The sequence below is a fragment of the Puma concolor genome, unplaced genomic scaffold (genome assembly GCF_028749965.1).
Source record: "Puma concolor isolate L17-30 unplaced genomic scaffold, mPumCon1.1.hap2 unalloc_scaffold_170, whole genome shotgun sequence".
NCBI classification, from domain to species: domain Eukaryota; kingdom Metazoa; phylum Chordata; class Mammalia; order Carnivora; family Felidae; genus Puma; species Puma concolor.
In genome coordinates this window covers 1-19,482 of record NW_028240203.1, presented here as the reverse complement: position 1 = coordinate 19,482, position 19,482 = coordinate 1, and the positions used below count along the sequence as shown (strand labels likewise).

The 19,482-nt window shown below is 73.3% G+C and overlaps 17 non-coding genes across 17 annotated transcripts; all 17 read right to left on the bottom strand.

The window, feature by feature from the left end:
- Window positions 1-148: 148 nt before the first annotated feature.
- On the bottom strand, window positions 149-267 carry LOC147571592 (5S ribosomal RNA). Its single transcript, XR_015247255.1, has one exon. It is a non-coding gene; the product is annotated as a 5S ribosomal RNA (ribosomal RNA).
- Window positions 268-1,349: 1,082 nt separating this feature from the next.
- On the bottom strand, window positions 1,350-1,468 carry LOC147571591 (5S ribosomal RNA). The gene has a single exon (XR_015247254.1). It is a non-coding gene; the product is annotated as a 5S ribosomal RNA (ribosomal RNA).
- A 1,082-nt stretch (window positions 1,469-2,550) lies between these two features.
- Window positions 2,551-2,669, bottom strand: LOC147571590 (5S ribosomal RNA). Its single transcript, XR_015247253.1, has one exon. It is a non-coding gene; the product is annotated as a 5S ribosomal RNA (ribosomal RNA).
- Window positions 2,670-3,749: 1,080 nt separating this feature from the next.
- Window positions 3,750-3,868, bottom strand: LOC147571589 (5S ribosomal RNA). Its single transcript, XR_015247252.1, has one exon. It is a non-coding gene; the product is annotated as a 5S ribosomal RNA (ribosomal RNA).
- A 1,081-nt stretch (window positions 3,869-4,949) lies between these two features.
- On the bottom strand, window positions 4,950-5,068 carry LOC147571588 (5S ribosomal RNA). Its single transcript, XR_015247251.1, has one exon. It is a non-coding gene; the product is annotated as a 5S ribosomal RNA (ribosomal RNA).
- Window positions 5,069-6,150: 1,082 nt separating this feature from the next.
- Window positions 6,151-6,269, bottom strand: LOC147571587 (5S ribosomal RNA). The gene has a single exon (XR_015247250.1). It is a non-coding gene; the product is annotated as a 5S ribosomal RNA (ribosomal RNA).
- A 1,081-nt stretch (window positions 6,270-7,350) lies between these two features.
- LOC147571586 (5S ribosomal RNA) lies at window positions 7,351-7,469 on the bottom strand. Its single transcript, XR_015247249.1, has one exon. It is a non-coding gene; the product is annotated as a 5S ribosomal RNA (ribosomal RNA).
- Window positions 7,470-8,550: 1,081 nt separating this feature from the next.
- On the bottom strand, window positions 8,551-8,669 carry LOC147571585 (5S ribosomal RNA). Its single transcript, XR_015247248.1, has one exon. It is a non-coding gene; the product is annotated as a 5S ribosomal RNA (ribosomal RNA).
- Window positions 8,670-9,749: 1,080 nt separating this feature from the next.
- Window positions 9,750-9,868, bottom strand: LOC147571584 (5S ribosomal RNA). Its single transcript, XR_015247266.1, has one exon. It is a non-coding gene; the product is annotated as a 5S ribosomal RNA (ribosomal RNA).
- A 1,086-nt stretch (window positions 9,869-10,954) lies between these two features.
- On the bottom strand, window positions 10,955-11,073 carry LOC147571583 (5S ribosomal RNA). The gene has a single exon (XR_015247247.1). It is a non-coding gene; the product is annotated as a 5S ribosomal RNA (ribosomal RNA).
- Window positions 11,074-12,156: 1,083 nt separating this feature from the next.
- Window positions 12,157-12,275, bottom strand: LOC147571582 (5S ribosomal RNA). The gene has a single exon (XR_015247272.1). It is a non-coding gene; the product is annotated as a 5S ribosomal RNA (ribosomal RNA).
- Window positions 12,276-13,357: 1,082 nt separating this feature from the next.
- LOC147571581 (5S ribosomal RNA) lies at window positions 13,358-13,476 on the bottom strand. The gene has a single exon (XR_015247271.1). It is a non-coding gene; the product is annotated as a 5S ribosomal RNA (ribosomal RNA).
- A 1,083-nt stretch (window positions 13,477-14,559) lies between these two features.
- Window positions 14,560-14,678, bottom strand: LOC147571580 (5S ribosomal RNA). The gene has a single exon (XR_015247265.1). It is a non-coding gene; the product is annotated as a 5S ribosomal RNA (ribosomal RNA).
- A 1,081-nt stretch (window positions 14,679-15,759) lies between these two features.
- LOC147571579 (5S ribosomal RNA) lies at window positions 15,760-15,878 on the bottom strand. The gene has a single exon (XR_015247268.1). It is a non-coding gene; the product is annotated as a 5S ribosomal RNA (ribosomal RNA).
- Window positions 15,879-16,961: 1,083 nt separating this feature from the next.
- Window positions 16,962-17,080, bottom strand: LOC147571578 (5S ribosomal RNA). Its single transcript, XR_015247257.1, has one exon. It is a non-coding gene; the product is annotated as a 5S ribosomal RNA (ribosomal RNA).
- Window positions 17,081-18,162: 1,082 nt separating this feature from the next.
- On the bottom strand, window positions 18,163-18,281 carry LOC147571577 (5S ribosomal RNA). The gene has a single exon (XR_015247246.1). It is a non-coding gene; the product is annotated as a 5S ribosomal RNA (ribosomal RNA).
- Window positions 18,282-19,364: 1,083 nt separating this feature from the next.
- Window positions 19,365-19,482, bottom strand: LOC147571576 (5S ribosomal RNA). Its single transcript, XR_015247270.1, has one exon. It is a non-coding gene; the product is annotated as a 5S ribosomal RNA (ribosomal RNA).

The following is a 19,482-nucleotide window of genomic DNA, read 5'->3' as shown; positions in this document are numbered from 1 at the left end:
AGCAGTGGCCGCCGGGGTGTGTTTGGCCCCCGGAGCCGCGCTCCCCTCCCCGGGGAGAGAGGGACACACGGAGGGAGGGGGAGGGGCGGCGGGCGCCAAAGGAGAGGTCAAGGAGGCCAGAGGCAACAGGCAACAGGCAAAAGGCAAAAGCCTACAGCACCCGGTATTCCCAGGCGGTCTCCCATCCAAGTACTAACCAGGCCCGACCCTGCTTAGCTTCCGAGATCAGACGAGATCGGGCGCGTTCAGGGTGGTATGGCCGTAGACGCCGGCGGCTGCCGCTGGGCGCCTCAAGAGCCTGCTCCACGCATCCCAAGCCCAGCGGGTGCCGCGCTTCACCCATGCACGCGCCTGCCTGCCTGCCTGCCTGCCTGCCTGCCTGCCTGGCTGCCTGCCTCGCTGCCGCCGCCCTCCGCCGCGGGCCCCGGGCGGGTGGCGGAGGCGGCGCAAGAGGACCCTGGCAAGGCGCTGTGGCGCAAGCCCCGGCCTTCACCGATCCCGGGACTCTGGCAGACTGCTCCCGGCTTGGCCCCACGCCCGCCTCCGCTTCCATCCCGCACCGCACCGCACCGCACCGCACCGCACCACGTCGGGCCGCTCACTGGGAAGAGGGTGGAAGCGAGCGTGGGGCATCAGGCCGGCCGTGCCTTCTGGGCGCCCCCCCTCCCGCCGGGTTCTCAGCGCCTCCTCCCCAGTCGCAGGGCGAGCGCAGCCAGCCCGGAGGCCCCAGCGCCCCCACAGAACATCACCAGCGCGAGCCCGCAGCCCTAGCTGGGCCTCGCGAAACGCCGGGGGCCCTGGGGATGGGGGCTGGAGGGAGGGAAGAGGTCCGGGACCCAGGGAGCCCAGTCCTGTGGCGGAGTCTGTGTTTGGGGTCTCGCTGCCCCGCCCGCTCCTGTGTTTTTGGATCCACCCACCCAGCCCCCACCCTCCAGTCCCCAGGCGCCAGCCCCCGGTCCCGCCCTCGCCGCACCCCCCCACCCCTCCGTGCGGGTGCAGTGTCAGGAAAGGTGCAAAGCTGGGGCGTGGCTTCCAGCCGGTGCAGTGGGATTTCGCCCGGTGCGGGGAGCGGGGAGCGGGGAGCGGACCCCTTGTGAAGTGCCGTGGGGTGTGCGGGCTCGGGGGGGGGGGCGGGGCGGGGCGGGGCGGGGCCAGGCTAGGCCAGGCCAGGCCGCTTTGCCGGCCCGGGAGGGGCTGAGGGAGCAGTGGCCGCCGGGGTGTGTTTGGCCCCCGGAGCCGCGCTCCCCTCCCCGGGGAGAGAGGGACACACGGAGGGAGGGGGAGGGGCGGCGGGCGCCAAAGGAGAGGTCAAGGAGGCCAGAGGCAACAGGCAACAGGCAAAAGGCAAAAGCCTACAGCACCCGGTATTCCCAGGCGGTCTCCCATCCAAGTACTAACCAGGCCCGACCCTGCTTAGCTTCCGAGATCAGACGAGATCGGGCGCGTTCAGGGTGGTATGGCCGTAGACGCCGGCGGCTGCCGCTGGGCGCCTCAAGAGCCTGCTCCACGCATCCCAAGCCCAGCGGGTGCCGCGCTTCACCCATGCACGCGCCTGCCTGCCTGCCTGCCTGCCTGCCTGGCTGCCTGCCTCGCTGCCGCCGCCCTCCGCCGCGGGCCCCGGGCGGGTGGCGGAGGCGGCGCAAGAGGACCCTGGCAAGGCGCTGTGGCGCAAGCCCCGGCCTTCACCGATCCCGGGACTCTGGCAGACTGCTCCCGGCTTGGCCCCACGCCCGCCTCCGCTTCCATCCCGCACCGCACCGCACCGCACCGCACCGCACCGCACCGCACCACGTCGGGCCGCTCACTGGGAAGAGGGTGGAAGCGAGCGTGGGGCATCAGGCCGGCCGTGCCTTCTGGGCGCCCCCCCTCCCGCCGGGTTCTCAGCGCCTCCTCCCCAGTCGCAGGGCGAGCGCAGCCAGCCCGGAGGCCCCAGCGCCCCCACAGAACATCACCAGCGCGAGCCCGCAGCCCTAGCTGGGCCTCGCGAAACGCCGGGGGCCCTGGGGATGGGGGCTGGAGGGAGGGAAGAGGTCCGGGACCCAGGGAGCCCAGTCCTGTGGCGGAGTCTGTGTTTGGGGTCTCGCTGCCCCGCCCGCTCCTGTGTTTTTGGATCCACCCACCCAGCCCCCACCCTCCAGTCCCCAGGCGCCAGCCCCCGGTCCCGCCCTCGCCGCACCCCCCCACCCCTCCGTGCGGGTGCAGTGTCAGGAAAGGTGCAAAGCTGGGGCGTGGCTTCCAGCCGGTGCAGTGGGATTTCGCCCGGTGCGGGGAGCGGGGAGCGGGGAGCGGACCCCTTGTGAAGTGCCGTGGGGTGTGCGGGCTCGGGGGGGGGCGGGGCGGGGCGGGGCGGGGCCAGGCTAGGCCAGGCCAGGCCGCTTTGCCGGCCCGGGAGGGGCTGAGGGAGCAGTGGCCGCCGGGGTGTGTTTGGCCCCCGGAGCCGCGCTCCCCTCCCCGGGGAGAGAGGGACACACGGAGGGAGGGGGAGGGGCGGCGGGCGCCAAAGGAGAGGTCAAGGAGGCCAGAGGCAACAGGCAACAGGCAAAAGGCAAAAGCCTACAGCACCCGGTATTCCCAGGCGGTCTCCCATCCAAGTACTAACCAGGCCCGACCCTGCTTAGCTTCCGAGATCAGACGAGATCGGGCGCGTTCAGGGTGGTATGGCCGTAGACGCCGGCGGCTGCCGCTGGGCGCCTCAAGAGCCTGCTCCACGCATCCCAAGCCCAGCGGGTGCCGCGCTTCACCCATGCACGCGCCTGCCTGCCTGCCTGCCTGCCTGCCTGCCTGCCTGGCTGCCTGCCTCGCTGCCGCCGCCCTCCGCCGCGGGCCCCGGGCGGGTGGCGGAGGCGGCGCAAGAGGACCCTGGCAAGGCGCTGTGGCGCAAGCCCCGGCCTTCACCGATCCCGGGACTCTGGCAGACTGCTCCCGGCTTGGCCCCACGCCCGCCTCCGCTTCCATCCCGCACCGCACCGCACCGCACCGCACCGCACCACGTCGGGCCGCTCACTGGGAAGAGGGTGGAAGCGAGCGTGGGGCATCAGGCCGGCCGTGCCTTCTGGGCGCCCCCCCTCCCGCCGGGTTCTCAGCGCCTCCTCCCCAGTCGCAGGGCGAGCGCAGCCAGCCCGGAGGCCCCAGCGCCCCCACAGAACATCACCAGCGCGAGCCCGCAGCCCTAGCTGGGCCTCGCGAAACGCCGGGGGCCCTGGGGATGGGGGCTGGAGGGAGGGAAGAGGTCCGGGACCCAGGGAGCCCAGTCCTGTGGCGGAGTCTGTGTTTGGGGTCTCGCTGCCCCGCCCGCTCCTGTGTTTTTGGATCCACCCACCCAGCCCCCACCCTCCAGTCCCCAGGCGCCAGCCCCCGGTCCCGCCCTCGCCGCACCCCCCCACCCCTCCGTGCGGGTGCAGTGTCAGGAAAGGTGCAAAGCTGGGGCGTGGCTTCCAGCCGGTGCAGTGGGATTTCGCCCGGTGCGGGGAGCGGGGAGCGGGGAGCGGACCCCTTGTGAAGTGCCGTGGGGTGTGCGGGCTCGGGGGGGGGCGGGGCGGGGCGGGGCGGGGCCAGGCTAGGCCAGGCCAGGCCGCTTTGCCGGCCCGGGAGGGGCTGAGGGAGCAGTGGCCGCCGGGGTGTGTTTGGCCCCCGGAGCCGCGCTCCCCTCCCCGGGGAGAGAGGGACACACGGAGGGAGGGGGAGGGGCGGCGGGCGCCAAAGGAGAGGTCAAGGAGGCCAGAGGCAACAGGCAACAGGCAAAAGGCAAAAGCCTACAGCACCCGGTATTCCCAGGCGGTCTCCCATCCAAGTACTAACCAGGCCCGACCCTGCTTAGCTTCCGAGATCAGACGAGATCGGGCGCGTTCAGGGTGGTATGGCCGTAGACGCCGGCGGCTGCCGCTGGGCGCCTCAAGAGCCTGCTCCACGCATCCCAAGCCCAGCGGGTGCCGCGCTTCACCCATGCACGCGCCTGCCTGCCTGCCTGCCTGCCTGCCTGCCTGCCTGGCTGCCTGCCTCGCTGCCGCCGCCCTCCGCCGCGGGCCCCGGGCGGGTGGCGGAGGCGGCGCAAGAGGACCCTGGCAAGGCGCTGTGGCGCAAGCCCCGGCCTTCACCGATCCCGGGACTCTGGCAGACTGCTCCCGGCTTGGCCCCACGCCCGCCTCCGCTTCCATCCCGCACCGCACCGCACCGCACCGCACCGCACCACGTCGGGCCGCTCACTGGGAAGAGGGTGGAAGCGAGCGTGGGGCATCAGGCCGGCCGTGCCTTCTGGGCGCCCCCCCTCCCGCCGGGTTCTCAGCGCCTCCTCCCCAGTCGCAGGGCGAGCGCAGCCAGCCCGGAGGCCCCAGCGCCCCCACAGAACATCACCAGCGCGAGCCCGCAGCCCTAGCTGGGCCTCGCGAAACGCCGGGGGCCCTGGGGATGGGGGCTGGAGGGAGGGAAGAGGTCCGGGACCCAGGGAGCCCAGTCCTGTGGCGGAGTCTGTGTTTGGGGTCTCGCTGCCCCGCCCGCTCCTGTGTTTTTGGATCCACCCACCCAGCCCCCACCCTCCAGTCCCCAGGCGCCAGCCCCCGGTCCCGCCCTCGCCGCACCCCCCCACCCCTCCGTGCGGGTGCAGTGTCAGGAAAGGTGCAAAGCTGGGGCGTGGCTTCCAGCCGGTGCAGTGGGATTTCGCCCGGTGCGGGGAGCGGGGAGCGGGGAGCGGACCCCTTGTGAAGTGCCGTGGGGTGTGCGGGCTCGGGGGGGGGGCGGGGCGGGGCGGGGCGGGGCCAGGCTAGGCCAGGCCAGGCCGCTTTGCCGGCCCGGGAGGGGCTGAGGGAGCAGTGGCCGCCGGGGTGTGTTTGGCCCCCGGAGCCACGCTCCCCTCCCCGGGGAGAGAGGGACACACGGAGGGAGGGGGAGGGGCGGCGGGCGCCAAAGGAGAGGTCAAGGAGGCCAGAGGCAACAGGCAACAGGCAAAAGGCAAAAGCCTACAGCACCCGGTATTCCCAGGCGGTCTCCCATCCAAGTACTAACCAGGCCCGACCCTGCTTAGCTTCCGAGATCAGACGAGATCGGGCGCGTTCAGGGTGGTATGGCCGTAGACGCCGGCGGCTGCCGCTGGGCGCCTCAAGAGCCTGCTCCACGCATCCCAAGCCCAGCGGGTGCCGCGCTTCACCCATGCACGCGCCTGCCTGCCTGCCTGCCTGCCTGCCTGGCTGCCTGCCTCGCTGCCGCCGCCCTCCGCCGCGGGCCCCGGGCGGGTGGCGGAGGCGGCGCAAGAGGACCCTGGCAAGGCGCTGTGGCGCAAGCCCCGGCCTTCACCGATCCCGGGACTCTGGCAGACTGCTCCCGGCTTGGCCCCACGCCCGCCTCCGCTTCCATCCCGCACCGCACCGCACCGCACCGCACCGCACCGCACCGCACCACGTCGGGCCGCTCACTGGGAAGAGGGTGGAAGCGAGCGTGGGGCATCAGGCCGGCCGTGCCTTCTGGGCGCCCCCCCTCCCGCCGGGTTCTCAGCGCCTCCTCCCCAGTCGCAGGGCGAGCGCAGCCAGCCCGGAGGCCCCAGCGCCCCCACAGAACATCACCAGCGCGAGCCCGCAGCCCTAGCTGGGCCTCGCGAAACGCCGGGGGCCCTGGGGATGGGGGCTGGAGGGAGGGAAGAGGTCCGGGACCCAGGGAGCCCAGTCCTGTGGCGGAGTCTGTGTTTGGGGTCTCGCTGCCCCGCCCGCTCCTGTGTTTTTGGATCCACCCACCCAGCCCCCACCCTCCAGTCCCCAGGCGCCAGCCCCCGGTCCCGCCCTCGCCGCACCCCCCCACCCCTCCGTGCGGGTGCAGTGTCAGGAAAGGTGCAAAGCTGGGGCGTGGCTTCCAGCCGGTGCAGTGGGATTTCGCCCGGTGCGGGGAGCGGGGAGCGGGGAGCGGACCCCTTGTGAAGTGCCGTGGGGTGTGCGGGCTCGGGGGGGGGCGGGGCGGGGCGGGGCGGGGCCAGGCTAGGCCAGGCCAGGCCGCTTTGCCGGCCCGGGAGGGGCTGAGGGAGCAGTGGCCGCCGGGGTGTGTTTGGCCCCCGGAGCCGCGCTCCCCTCCCCGGGGAGAGAGGGACACACGGAGGGAGGGGGAGGGGCGGCGGGCGCCAAAGGAGAGGTCAAGGAGGCCAGAGGCAACAGGCAACAGGCAAAAGGCAAAAGCCTACAGCACCCGGTATTCCCAGGCGGTCTCCCATCCAAGTACTAACCAGGCCCGACCCTGCTTAGCTTCCGAGATCAGACGAGATCGGGCGCGTTCAGGGTGGTATGGCCGTAGACGCCGGCGGCTGCCGCTGGGCGCCTCAAGAGCCTGCTCCACGCATCCCAAGCCCAGCGGGTGCCGCGCTTCACCCATGCACGCGCCTGCCTGCCTGCCTGCCTGCTTGCCTGCCTGCCTGGCTGCCTGCCTCGCTGCCGCCGCCCTCCGCCGCGGGCCCCGGGCGGGTGGCGGAGGCGGCGCAAGAGGACCCTGGCAAGGCGCTGTGGCGCAAGCCCCGGCCTTCACCGATCCCGGGACTCTGGCAGACTGCTCCCGGCTTGGCCCCACGCCCGCCTCCGCTTCCATCCCGCACCGCACCGCACCGCACCGCACCGCACCACGTCGGGCCGCTCACTGGGAAGAGGGTGGAAGCGAGCGTGGGGCATCAGGCCGGCCGTGCCTTCTGGGCGCCCCCCCTCCCGCCGGGTTCTCAGCGCCTCCTCCCCAGTCGCAGGGCGAGCGCAGCCAGCCCGGAGGCCCCAGCGCCCCCACAGAACATCACCAGCGCGAGCCCGCAGCCCTAGCTGGGCCTCGCGAAACGCCGGGGGCCCTGGGGATGGGGGCTGGAGGGAGGGAAGAGGTCCGGGACCCAGGGAGCCCAGTCCTGTGGCGGAGTCTGTGTTTGGGGTCTCGCTGCCCCGCCCGCTCCTGTGTTTTTGGATCCACCCACCCAGCCCCCACCCTCCAGTCCCCAGGCGCCAGCCCCCGGTCCCGCCCTCGCCGCACCCCCCCACCCCTCCGTGCGGGTGCAGTGTCAGGAAAGGTGCAAAGCTGGGGCGTGGCTTCCAGCCGGTGCAGTGGGATTTCGCCCGGTGCGGGGAGCGGGGAGCGGGGAGCGGACCCCTTGTGAAGTGCCGTGGGGTGTGCGGGCTCGGGGGGGGGGCGGGGCGGGGCGGGGCGGGGCCAGGCTAGGCCAGGCCAGGCCGCTTTGCCGGCCCGGGAGGGGCTGAGGGAGCAGTGGCCGCCGGGGTGTGTTTGGCCCCCGGAGCCGCGCTCCCCTCCCCGGGGAGAGAGGGACACACGGAGGGAGGGGGAGGGGCGGCGGGCGCCAAAGGAGAGGTCAAGGAGGCCAGAGGCAACAGGCAACAGGCAAAAGGCAAAAGCCTACAGCACCCGGTATTCCCAGGCGGTCTCCCATCCAAGTACTAACCAGGCCCGACCCTGCTTAGCTTCCGAGATCAGACGAGATCGGGCGCGTTCAGGGTGGTATGGCCGTAGACGCCGGCGGCTGCCGCTGGGCGCCTCAAGAGCCTGCTCCACGCATCCCAAGCCCAGCGGGTGCCGCGCTTCACCCATGCACGCGCCTGCCTGCCTGCCTGCCTGCCTGCCTGCCTGGCTGCCTGCCTCGCTGCCGCCGCCCTCCGCCGCGGGCCCCGGGCGGGTGGCGGAGGCGGCGCAAGAGGACCCTGGCAAGGCGCTGTGGCGCAAGCCCCGGCCTTCACCGATCCCGGGACTCTGGCAGACTGCTCCCGGCTTGGCCCCACGCCCGCCTCCGCTTCCATCCCGCACCGCACCGCACCGCACCGCACCGCACCGCACCACGTCGGGCCGCTCACTGGGAAGAGGGTGGAAGCGAGCGTGGGGCATCAGGCCGGCCGTGCCTTCTGGGCGCCCCCCCTCCCGCCGGGTTCTCAGCGCCTCCTCCCCAGTCGCAGGGCGAGCGCAGCCAGCCCGGAGGCCCCAGCGCCCCCACAGAACATCACCAGCGCGAGCCCGCAGCCCTAGCTGGGCCTCGCGAAACGCCGGGGGCCCTGGGGATGGGGGCTGGAGGGAGGGAAGAGGTCCGGGACCCAGGGAGCCCAGTCCTGTGGCGGAGTCTGTGTTTGGGGTCTCGCTGCCCCGCCCGCTCCTGTGTTTTTGGATCCACCCACCCAGCCCCCACCCTCCAGTCCCCAGGCGCCAGCCCCCGGTCCCGCCCTCGCCGCACCCCCCCACCCCTCCGTGCGGGTGCAGTGTCAGGAAAGGTGCAAAGCTGGGGCGTGGCTTCCAGCCGGTGCAGTGGGATTTCGCCCGGTGCGGGGAGCGGGGAGCGGGGAGCGGACCCCTTGTGAAGTGCCGTGGGGTGTGCGGGCTCGGGGGGGGGCGGGGCGGGGCGGGGCGGGGCCAGGCTAGGCCAGGCCAGGCCGCTTTGCCGGCCCGGGAGGGGCTGAGGGAGCAGTGGCCGCCGGGGTGTGTTTGGCCCCCGGAGCCGCGCTCCCCTCCCCGGGGAGAGAGGGACACACGGAGGGAGGGGGAGGGGCGGCGGGCGCCAAAGGATAGGTCAAGGAGGCCAGAGGCAACAGGCAACAGGCAAAAGGCAAAAGCCTACAGCACCCGGTATTCCCAGGCGGTCTCCCATCCAAGTACTAACCAGGCCCGACCCTGCTTAGCTTCCGAGATCAGACGAGATCGGGCGCGTTCAGGGTGGTATGGCCGTAGACGCCGGCGGCTGCCGCTGGGCGCCTCAAGAGCCTGCTCCACGCATCCCAAGCCCAGCGGGTGCCGCGCTTCACCCATGCACGCGCCTGCCTGCCTGCCTGCCTGCCTGCCTGGCTGCCTGCCTCGCTGCCGCCGCCCTCCGCCGCGGGCCCCGGGCGGGTGGCGGAGGCGGCGCAAGAGGACCCTGGCAAGGCGCTGTGGCGCAAGCCCCGGCCTTCACCGATCCCGGGACTCTGGCAGACTGCTCCCGGCTTGGCCCCACGCCCGCCTCCGCTTCCATCCCGCACCGCACCGCACCGCACCGCACCGCACCGCACCACGTCGGGCCGCTCACTGGGAAGAGGGTGGAAGCGAGCGTGGGGCATCAGGCCGGCCGTGCCTTCTGGGCGCCCCCCCTCCCGCCGGGTTCTCAGCGCCTCCTCCCCAGTCGCAGGGCGAGCGCAGCCAGCCCGGAGGCCCCAGCGCCCCCACAGAACATCACCAGCGCGAGCCCGCAGCCCTAGCTGGGCCTCGCGAAACGCCGGGGGCCCTGGGGATGGGGGCTGGAGGGAGGGAAGAGGTCCGGGACCCAGGGAGCCCAGTCCTGTGGCGGAGTCTGTGTTTGGGGTCTCGCTGCCCCGCCCGCTCCTGTGTTTTTGGATCCACCCACCCAGCCCCCACCCTCCAGTCCCCAGGCGCCAGCCCCCGGTCCCGCCCTCGCCGCACCCCCCCACCCCTCCGTGCGGGTGCAGTGTCAGGAAAGGTGCAAAGCTGGGGCGTGGCTTCCAGCCGGTGCAGTGGGATTTCGCCCGGTGCGGGGAGCGGGGAGCGGGGAGCGGACCCCTTGTGAAGTGCCGTGGGGTGTGCGGGCTCGGGGGGGGGGGGCGGGGCGGGGCGGGGCGGGGCCAGGCTAGGCCAGGCCAGGCCGCTTTGCCGGCCCGGGAGGGGCTGAGGGAGCAGTGGCCGCCGGGGTGTGTTTGGCTCCGGGAGCCGCGCTCCCCTCCCCGGGGAGAGAGGGACACACGGAGGGAGGGGGAGGGGCGGCGGGCGCCAAAGGAGAGGTCAAGGAGGCCAGAGGCAACAGGCAACAGGCAAAAGGCAAAAGCCTACAGCACCCGGTATTCCCGGGCGGTCTCCCATCCAAGTACTAACCAGGCCCGACCCTGCTTAGCTTCCGAGATCAGACGAGATCGGGCGCGTTCAGGGTGGTATGGCCGTAGACGCCGGCGGCTGCCGCTGGGCGCCTCAAGAGCCTGCTCCACGCATCCCAAGCCCAGCGGGTGCCGCGCTTCACCCATGCACGCGCCTGCCTGCCTGCCTGCCTGCCTGCCTGCCTGGCTGCCTGCCTCGCTGCCGCCGCCCTCCGCCGCGGGCCCCGGGCGGGTGGCGGAGGCGGCGCAAGAGGACCCTGGCAAGGCGCTGTGGCGCAAGCCCCGGCCTTCACCGATCCCGGGACTCTGGCAGACTGCTCCCGGCTTGGCCCCACGCCCGCCTCCGCTTCCATCCCGCACCGCACCGCACCGCACCGCACCGCACCGCACCGCACCACGTCGGGCCGCTCACTGGGAAGAGGGTGGAAGCGAGCGTGGGGCATCAGGCCGGCCGTGCCTTCTGGGCGCCCCCCCTCCCGCCGGGTTCTCAGCGCCTCCTCCCCAGTCGCAGGGCGAGCGCAGCCAGCCCGGAGGCCCCAGCGCCCCCACAGAACATCACCAGCGCGAGCCCGCAGCCCTAGCTGGGCCTCGCGAAACGCCGGGGGCCCTGGGGATGGGGGCTGGAGGGAGGGAAGAGGTCCGGGACCCAGGGAGCCCAGTCCTGTGGCGGAGTCTGTGTTTGGGGTCTCGCTGCCCCGCCCGCTCCTGTGTTTTTGGATCCACCCACCCAGCCCCCACCCTCCAGTCCCCAGGCGCCAGCCCCCGGTCCCGCCCTCGCCGCACCCCCCCACCCCTCCGTGCGGGTGCAGTGTCAGGAAAGGTGCAAAGCTGGGGCGTGGCTTCCAGCCGGTGCAGTGGGATTTCGCCCGGTGCGGGGAGCGGGGAGCGGGGAGCGGACCCCTTGTGAAGTGCCGTGGGGTGTGCGGGCTCGGGGGGGGGCGGGGCGGGGCGGGGCGGGGCCAGGCTAGGCCAGGCCAGGCCGCTTTGCCGGCCCGGGAGGGGCTGAGGGAGCAGTGGCCGCCGGGGTGTGTTTGGCCCCCGGAGCCGCGCTCCCCTCCCCGGGGAGAGAGGGACACACGGAGGGAGGGGGAGGGGCGGCGGGCGCCAAAGGAGAGGTCAAGGAGGCCAGAGGCAACAGGCAACAGGCAAAAGGCAAAAGCCTACAGCACCCGGTATTCCCAGGCGGTCTCCCATCCAAGTACTAACCAGGCCCGACCCTGCTTAGCTTCCGAGATCAGACGAGATCGGGCGCGTTCAGGGTGGTATGGCCGTAGACGCCGGCGGCTGCCGCTGGGCGCCTCAAGAGCCTGCTCCACGCATCCCAAGCCCAGCGGGTGCCGCGCTTCACCCATGCACGCGCCTGCCTGCCTGCCTGCCTGCCTGCCTGGCTGCCTGCCTCGCTGCCGCCGCCCTCCGCCGCGGGCCCCGGGCGGGTGGCGGAGGCGGCGCAAGAGGACCCTGGCAAGGCGCTGTGGCGCAAGCCCCGGCCTTCACCGATCCCGGGACTCTGGCAGACTGCTCCCGGCTTGGCCCCACGCCCGCCTCCGCTTCCATCCCGCACCGCACCGCACCGCACCGCACCGCACCGCACCGCACCACGTCGGGCCGCTCACTGGGAAGAGGGTGGAAGCGAGCGTGGGGCATCAGGCCGGCCGTGCCTTCTGGGCGCCCCCCCTCCCGCCGGGTTCTCAGCGCCTCCTCCCCAGTCGCAGGGCGAGCGCAGCCAGCCCGGAGGCCCCAGCGCCCCCACAGAACATCACCAGCGCGAGCCCGCAGCCCTAGCTGGGCCTCGCGAAACGCCGGGGGCCCTGGGGATGGGGGCTGGAGGGAGGGAAGAGGTCCGGGACCCAGGGAGCCCAGTCCTGTGGCGGAGTCTGTGTTTGGGGTCTCGCTGCCCCGCCCGCTCCTGTGTTTTTGGATCCACCCACCCAGCCCCCACCCTCCAGTCCCCAGGCGCCAGCCCCCGGTCCCGCCCTCGCCGCACCCCCCCACCCCTCCGTGCGGGTGCAGTGTCAGGAAAGGTGCAAAGCTGGGGCGTGGCTTCCAGCCGGTGCAGTGGGATTTCGCCCGGTGCGGGGAGCGGGGAGCGGGGAGCGGACCCCTTGTGAAGTGCCGTGGGGTGTGCGGGCTCGGGGGGGGGGCGGGGCGGGGCGGGGCGGGGCCAGGCTAGGCCAGGCCAGGCCGCTTTGCCGGCCCGGGAGGGGCTGAGGGAGCAGTGGCCGCCGGGGTGTGTTTGGCCCCCGGAGCCGCGCTCCCCTCCCCGGGGAGAGAGGGACACACGGAGGGAGGGGGAGGGGCGGCGGGCGCCAAAGGAGAGGTCAAGGAGGCCAGAGGCAACAGGCAACAGGCAAAAGGCAAAAGCCTACAGCACCCGGTATTCCCAGGCGGTCTCCCATCCAAGTACTAACCAGGCCCGACCCTGCTTAGCTTCCGAGATCAGACGAGATCGGGCGCGTTCAGGGTGGTATGGCCGTAGACGCCGGCGGCTGCCGCTGGGCGCCTCAAGAGCCTGCTCCACGCATCCCAAGCCCAGCGGGTGCCGCGCTTCACCCATGCACGCGCCTGCCTGCCTGCCTGCCTGCCTGCCTGGCTGCCTGCCTCGCTGCCGCCGCCCTCCGCCGCGGGCCCCGGGCGGGTGGCGGAGGCGGCGCAAGAGGACCCTGGCAAGGCGCTGTGGCGCAAGCCCCGGCCTTCACCGATCCCGGGACTCTGGCAGACTGCTCCCGGCTTGGCCCCACGCCCGCCTCCGCTTCCATCCCGCACCGCACCGCACCGCACCGCACCGCACCGCACCGCACCACGTCGGGCCGCTCACTGGGAAGAGGGTGGAAGCGAGCGTGGGGCATCAGGCCGGCCGTGCCTTCTGGGCGCCCCCCCTCCCGCCGGGTTCTCAGCGCCTCCTCCCCAGTCGCAGGGCGAGCGCAGCCAGCCCGGAGGCCCCAGCGCCCCCACAGAACATCACCAGCGCGAGCCCGCAGCCCTAGCTGGGCCTCGCGAAACGCCGGGGGCCCTGGGGATGGGGGCTGGAGGGAGGGAAGAGGTCCGGGACCCAGGGAGCCCAGTCCTGTGGCGGAGTCTGTGTTTGGGGTCTCGCTGCCCCGCCCGCTCCTGTGTTTTTGGATCCACCCACCCAGCCCCCACCCTCCAGTCCCCAGGCGCCAGCCCCCGGTCCCGCCCTCGCCGCACCCCCCCACCCCTCCGTGCGGGTGCAGTGTCAGGAAAGGTGCAAAGCTGGGGCGTGGCTTCCAGCCGGTGCAGTGGGATTTCGCCCGGTGCGGGGAGCGGGGAGCGGGGAGCGGACCCCTTGTGAAGTGCCGTGGGGTGTGCGGGCTCGGGGGGGGGCGGGGCGGGGCGGGGCGGGGCCAGGCTAGGCCAGGCCAGGCCGCTTTGCCGGCCCGGGAGGGGCTGAGGGAGCAGTGGCCGCCGGGGTGTGTTTGGCCCCCGGAGCCGCGCTCCCCTCCCCGGGGAGAGAGGGACACACGGAGGGAGGGGGAGGGGCGGCGGGCGCCAAAGGAGAGGTCAAGGAGGCCAGAGGCAACAGGCAACAGGCAAAAGGCAAAAGCCTACAGCACCCGGTATTCCCAGGCGGTCTCCCATCCAAGTACTAACCAGGCCCGACCCTGCTTAGCTTCCGAGATCAGACGAGATCGGGCGCGTTCAGGGTGGTATGGCCGTAGACGCCGGCGGCTGCCGCTGGGCGCCTCAAGAGCCTGCTCCACGCATCCCAAGCCCAGCGGGTGCCGCGCTTCACCCATGCACGCGCCTGCCTGCCTGCCTGCCTGCCTGCCTGGCTGCCTGCCTCGCTGCCGCCGCCCTCCGCCGCGGGCCCCGGGCGGGTGGCGGAGGCGGCGCAAGAGGACCCTGGCAAGGCGCTGTGGCGCAAGCCCCGGCCTTCACCGATCCCGGGACTCTGGCAGACTGCTCCCGGCTTGGCCCCACGCCCGCCTCCGCTTCCATCCCGCACCGCACCGCACCGCACCGCACCGCACCGCACCGCACCACGTCGGGCCGCTCACTGGGAAGAGGGTGGAAGCGAGCGTGGGGCATCAGGCCGGCCGTGCCTTCTGGGCGCCCCCCCTCCCGCCGGGTTCTCAGCGCCTCCTCCCCAGTCGCAGGGCGAGCGCAGCCAGCCCGGAGGCCCCAGCGCCCCCACAGAACATCACCAGCGCGAGCCCGCAGCCCTAGCTGGGCCTCGCGAAACGCCGGGGGCCCTGGGGATGGGGGCTGGAGGGAGGGAAGAGGTCCGGGACCCAGGGAGCCCAGTCCTGTGGCGGAGTCTGTGTTTGGGGTCTCGCTGCCCCGCCCGCTCCTGTGTTTTTGGATCCACCCACCCAGCCCCCACCCTCCAGTCCCCAGGCGCCAGCCCCCGGTCCCGCCCTCGCCGCACCCCCCCACCCCTCCGTGCGGGTGCAGTGTCAGGAAAGGTGCAAAGCTGGGGCGTGGCTTCCAGCCGGTGCAGTGGGATTTCGCCCGGTGCGGGGAGCGGGGAGCGGGGAGCGGACCCCTTGTGAAGTGCCGTGGGGTGTGCGGGCTCGGGGGGGGGGCGGGGCGGGGCGGGGCGGGGCCAGGCTAGGCCAGGCCAGGCCGCTTTGCCGGCCCGGGAGGGGCTGAGGGAGCAGTGGCCGCCGGGGTGTGTTTGGCCCCCGGAGCCGCGCTCCCCTCCCCGGGGAGAGAGGGACACACGGAGGGAGGGGGAGGGGCGGCGGGCGCCAAAGGAGAGGTCAAGGAGGCCAGAGGCAACAGGCAACAGGCAAAAGGCAAAAGCCTACAGCACCCGGTATTCCCGGGCGGTCTCCCATCCAAGTACTAACCAGGCCCGACCCTGCTTAGCTTCCGAGATCAGACGAGATCGGGCGCGTTCAGGGTGGTATGGCCGTAGACGCCGGCGGCTGCCGCTGGGCGCCTCAAGAGCCTGCTCCACGCATCCCAAGCCCAGCGGGTGCCGCGCTTCACCCATGCACGCGCCTGCCTGCCTGCCTGCCTGCCTGCCTGCCTGGCTGCCTGCCTCGCTGCCGCCGCCCTCCGCCGCGGGCCCCGGGCGGGTGGCGGAGGCGGCGCAAGAGGACCCTGGCAAGGCGCTGTGGCGCAAGCCCCGGCCTTCACCGATCCCGGGACTCTGGCAGACTGCTCCCGGCTTGGCCCCACGCCCGCCTCCGCTTCCATCCCGCACCGCACCGCACCGCACCGCACCGCACCGCACCACGTCGGGCCGCTCACTGGGAAGAGGGTGGAAGCGAGCGTGGGGCATCAGGCCGGCCGTGCCTTCTGGGCGCCCCCCCTCCCGCCGGGTTCTCAGCGCCTCCTCCCCAGTCGCAGGGCGAGCGCAGCCAGCCCGGAGGCCCCAGCGCCCCCACAGAACATCACCAGCGCGAGCCCGCAGCCCTAGCTGGGCCTCGCGAAACGCCGGGGGCCCTGGGGATGGGGGCTGGAGGGAGGGAAGAGGTCCGGGACCCAGGGAGCCCAGTCCTGTGGCGGAGTCTGTGTTTGGGGTCTCGCTGCCCCGCCCGCTCCTGTGTTTTTGGATCCACCCACCCAGCCCCCACCCTCCAGTCCCCAGGCGCCAGCCCCCGGTCCCGCCCTCGCCGCACCCCCCCACCCCTCCGTGCGGGTGCAGTGTCAGGAAAGGTGCAAAGCTGGGGCGTGGCTTCCAGCCGGTGCAGTGGGATTTCGCCCGGTGCGGGGAGCGGGGAGCGGGGAGCGGACCCCTTGTGAAGTGCCGTGGGGTGTGCGGGCTCGGGGGGGGGCGGGGCGGGGCGGGGCGGGGCCAGGCTAGGCCAGGCCAGGCCGCTTTGCCGGCCCGGGAGGGGCTGAGGGAGCAGTGGCCGCCGGGGTGTGTTTGGCCCCCGGAGCCGCGCTCCCCTCCCCGGGGAGAGAGGGACACACGGAGGGAGGGGGAGGGGCGGCGGGCGCCAAAGGAGAGGTCAAGGAGGCCAGAGGCAACAGGCAACAGGCAAAAGGCAAAAGCCTACAGCACCCGGTATTCCCAGGCGGTCTCCCATCCAAGTACTAACCAGGCCCGACCCTGCTTAGCTTCCGAGATCAGACGAGATCGGGCGCGTTCAGGGTGGTATGGCCGTAGACGCCGGCGGCTGCCGCTGGGCGCCTCAAGAGCCTGCTCCACGCATCCCAAGCCCAGCGGGTGCCGCGCTTCACCCATGCACGCGCCTGCCTGCCTGCCTGCCTGCCTGCCTGGCTGCCTGCCTCGCTGCCGCCGCCCTCCGCCGCGGGCCCCGGGCGGGTGGCGGAGGCGGCGCAAGAGGACCCTGGCAAGGCGCTGTGGCGCAAGCCCCGGCCTTCACCGATCCCGGGACTCTGGCAGACTGCTCCCGGCTTGGCCCCACGCCCGCCTCCGCTTCCATCCCGCACCGCACCGCACCGCACCGCACCGCACCGCACCGCACCACGTCGGGCCGCTCACTGGGAAGAGGGTGGAAGCGAGCGTGGGGCATCAGGCCGGCCGTGCCTTCTGGGCGCCCCCCCTCCCGCCGGGTTCTCAGCGCCTCCTCCCCAGTCGCAGGGCGAGCGCAGCCAGCCCGGAGGCCCCAGCGCCCCCACAGAACATCACCAGCGCGAGCCCGCAGCCCTAGCTGGGCCTCGCGAAACGCCGGGGGCCCTGGGGATGGGGGCTGGAGGGAGGGAAGAGGTCCGGGACCCAGGGAGCCCAGTCCTGTGGCGGAGTCTGTGTTTGGGGTCTCGCTGCCCCGCCCGCTCCTGTGTTTTTGGATCCACCCACCCAGCCCCCACCCTCCAGTCCCCAGGCGCCAGCCCCCGGTCCCGCCCTCGCCGCACCCCCCCACCCCTCCGTGCGGGTGCAGTGTCAGGAAAGGTGCAAAGCTGGGGCGTGGCTTCCAGCCGGTGCAGTGGGATTTCGCCCGGTGCGGGGAGCGGGGAGCGGGGAGCGGACCCCTTGTGAAGTGCCGTGGGGTGTGCGGGCTCGGGGGGGGGGCGGGGCGGGGCGGGGCGGGGCCAGGCTAGGCCAGGCCAGGCCGCTTTGCCGGCCCGGGAGGGGCTGAGGGAGCAGTGGCCGCCGGGGTGTGTTTGGCCCCCGGAGCCGCGCTCCCCTCCCCGGGGAGAGAGGGACACACGGAGGGAGGGGGAGGGGCGGCGGGCGCCAAAGGAGAGGTCAAGGAGGCCAGAGGCAACAGGCAACAGGCAAAAGGCAAAAGCCTACAGCACCCGGTATTCCCAGGCGGTCTCCCATCCAAGTACTAACCAGGCCCGACCCTGCTTAGCTTCCGAGATCAGACGAGATCGGGCGCGTTCAGGGTGGTATGGCCGTAGACGCCGGCGGCTGCCGCTGGGCGCCTCAAGAGCCTGCTCCACGCATCCCAAGCCCAGCGGGTGCCGCGCTTCACCCATGCACGCGCCTGCCTGCCTGCCTGCCTGCCTGCCTGGCTGCCTGCCTCGCTGCCGCCGCCCTCCGCCGCGGGCCCCGGGCGGGTGGCGGAGGCGGCGCAAGAGGACCCTGGCAAGGCGCTGTGGCGCAAGCCCCGGCCTTCACCGATCCCGGGACTCTGGCAGACTGCTCCCGGCTTGGCCCCACGCCCGCCTCCGCTTCCATCCCGCACCGCACCGCACCGCACCGCACCGCACCGCACCGCACCACGTCGGGCCGCTCACTGGGAAGAGGGTGGAAGCGAGCGTGGGGCATCAGGCCGGCCGTGCCTTCTGGGCGCCCCCCCTCCCGCCGGGTTCTCAGCGCCTCCTCCCCAGTCGCAGGGCGAGCGCAGCCAGCCCGGAGGCCCCAGCGCCCCCACAGAACATCACCAGCGCGAGCCCGCAGCCCTAGCTGGGCCTCGCGAAACGCCGGGGGCCCTGGGGATGGGGGCTGGAGGGAGGGAAGAGGTCCGGGACCCAGGGAGCCCAGTCCTGTGGCGGAGTCTGTGTTTGGGGTCTCGCTGCCCCGCCCGCTCCTGTGTTTTTGGATCCACCCACCCAGCCCCCACCCTCCAGTCCCCAGGCGCCAGCCCCCGGTCCCGCCCTCGCCGCACCCCCCCACCCCTCCGTGCGGGTGCAGTGTCAGGAAAGGTGCAAAGCTGGGGCGTGGCTTCCAGCCGGTGCAGTGGGATTTCGCCCGGTGCGGGGAGCGGGGAGCGGGGAGCGGACCCCTTGTGAAGTGCCGTGGGGTGTGCGGGCTCGGGGGGGGGCGGGGCGGGGCGGGGCGGGGCCAGGCTAGGCCAGGCCAGGCCGCTTTGCCGGCCCGGGAGGGGCTGAGGGAGCAGTGGCCGCCGGGGTGTGTTTGGCCCCCGGAGCCGCGCTCCCCTCCCCGGGGAGAGAGGGACACACGGAGGGAGGGGGAGGGGCGGCGGGCGCCAAAGGAGAGGTCAAGGAGGCCAGAGGCAACAGGCAACAGGCAAAAGGCAAAAGCCTACAGCACCCGGTATTCCCAGGCGGTCTCCCATCCAAGTACTAACCAGGCCCGACCCTGCTTAGCTTCCGAGATCAGACGAGATCGGGCGCGTTCAGGGTGGTATGGCCGTAGACGCCGGCGGCTGCCGCTGGGCGCCTCAAGAGCCTGCTCCACGCATCCCAAGCCCAGCGGGTGCCGCGCTTCACCCATGCACGCGCCTGCCTGCCTGCCTGCCTGCCTGCCTGGCTGCCTGCCTCGCTGCCGCCGCCCTCCGCCGCGGGCCCCGGGCGGGTGGCGGAGGCGGCGCAAGAGGACCCTGGCAAGGCGCTGTGGCGCAAGCCCCGGCCTTCACCGATCCCGGGACTCTGGCAGACTGCTCCCGGCTTGGCCCCACGCCCGCCTCCGCTTCCATCCCGCACCGCACCGCACCGCACCGCACCGCACCGCACCGCACCACGTCGGGCCGCTCACTGGGAAGAGGGTGGAAGCGAGCGTGGGGCATCAGGCCGGCCGTGCCTTCTGGGCGCCCCCCCTCCCGCCGGGTTCTCAGCGCCTCCTCCCCAGTCGCAGGGCGAGCGCAGCCAGCCCGGAGGCCCCAGCGCCCCCACAGAACATCACCAGCGCGAGCCCGCAGCCCTAGCTGGGCCTCGCGAAACGCCGGGGGCCCTGGGGATGGGGGCTGGAGGGAGGGAAGAGGTCCGGGACCCAGGGAGCCCAGTCCTGTGGCGGAGTCTGTGTTTGGGGTCTCGCTGCCCCGCCCGCTCCTGTGTTTTTGGATCCACCCACCCAGCCCCCACCCTCCAGTCCCCAGGCGCCAGCCCCCGGTCCCGCCCTCGCCGCACCCCCCCACCCCTCCGTGCGGGTGCAGTGTCAGGAAAGGTGCAAAGCTGGGGCGTGGCTTCCAGCCGGTGCAGTGGGATTTCGCCCGGTGCGGGGAGCGGGGAGCGGGGAGCGGACCCCTTGTGAAGTGCCGTGGGGTGTGCGGGCTCGGGGGGGGGGCGGGGCGGGGCGGGGCGGGGCCAGGCTAGGCCAGGCCAGGCCGCTTTGCCGGCCCGGGAGGGGCTGAGGGAGCAGTGGCCGCCGGGGTGTGTTTGGCCCCCGGAGCCGCGCTCCCCTCCCCGGGGAGAGAGGGACACACGGAGGGAGGGGGAGGGGCGGCGGGCGCCAAAGGAGAGGTCAAGGAGGCCAGAGGCAACAGGCAACAGGCAAAAGGCAAAAGCCTACAGCACCCGGTATTCCCAGGCGGTCTCCCATCCAAGTACTAACCAGGCCCGACCCTGCTTAGCTTCCGAGATCAGACGAGATCGGGCGCGTTCAGGGTGGTATGGCCGTAGA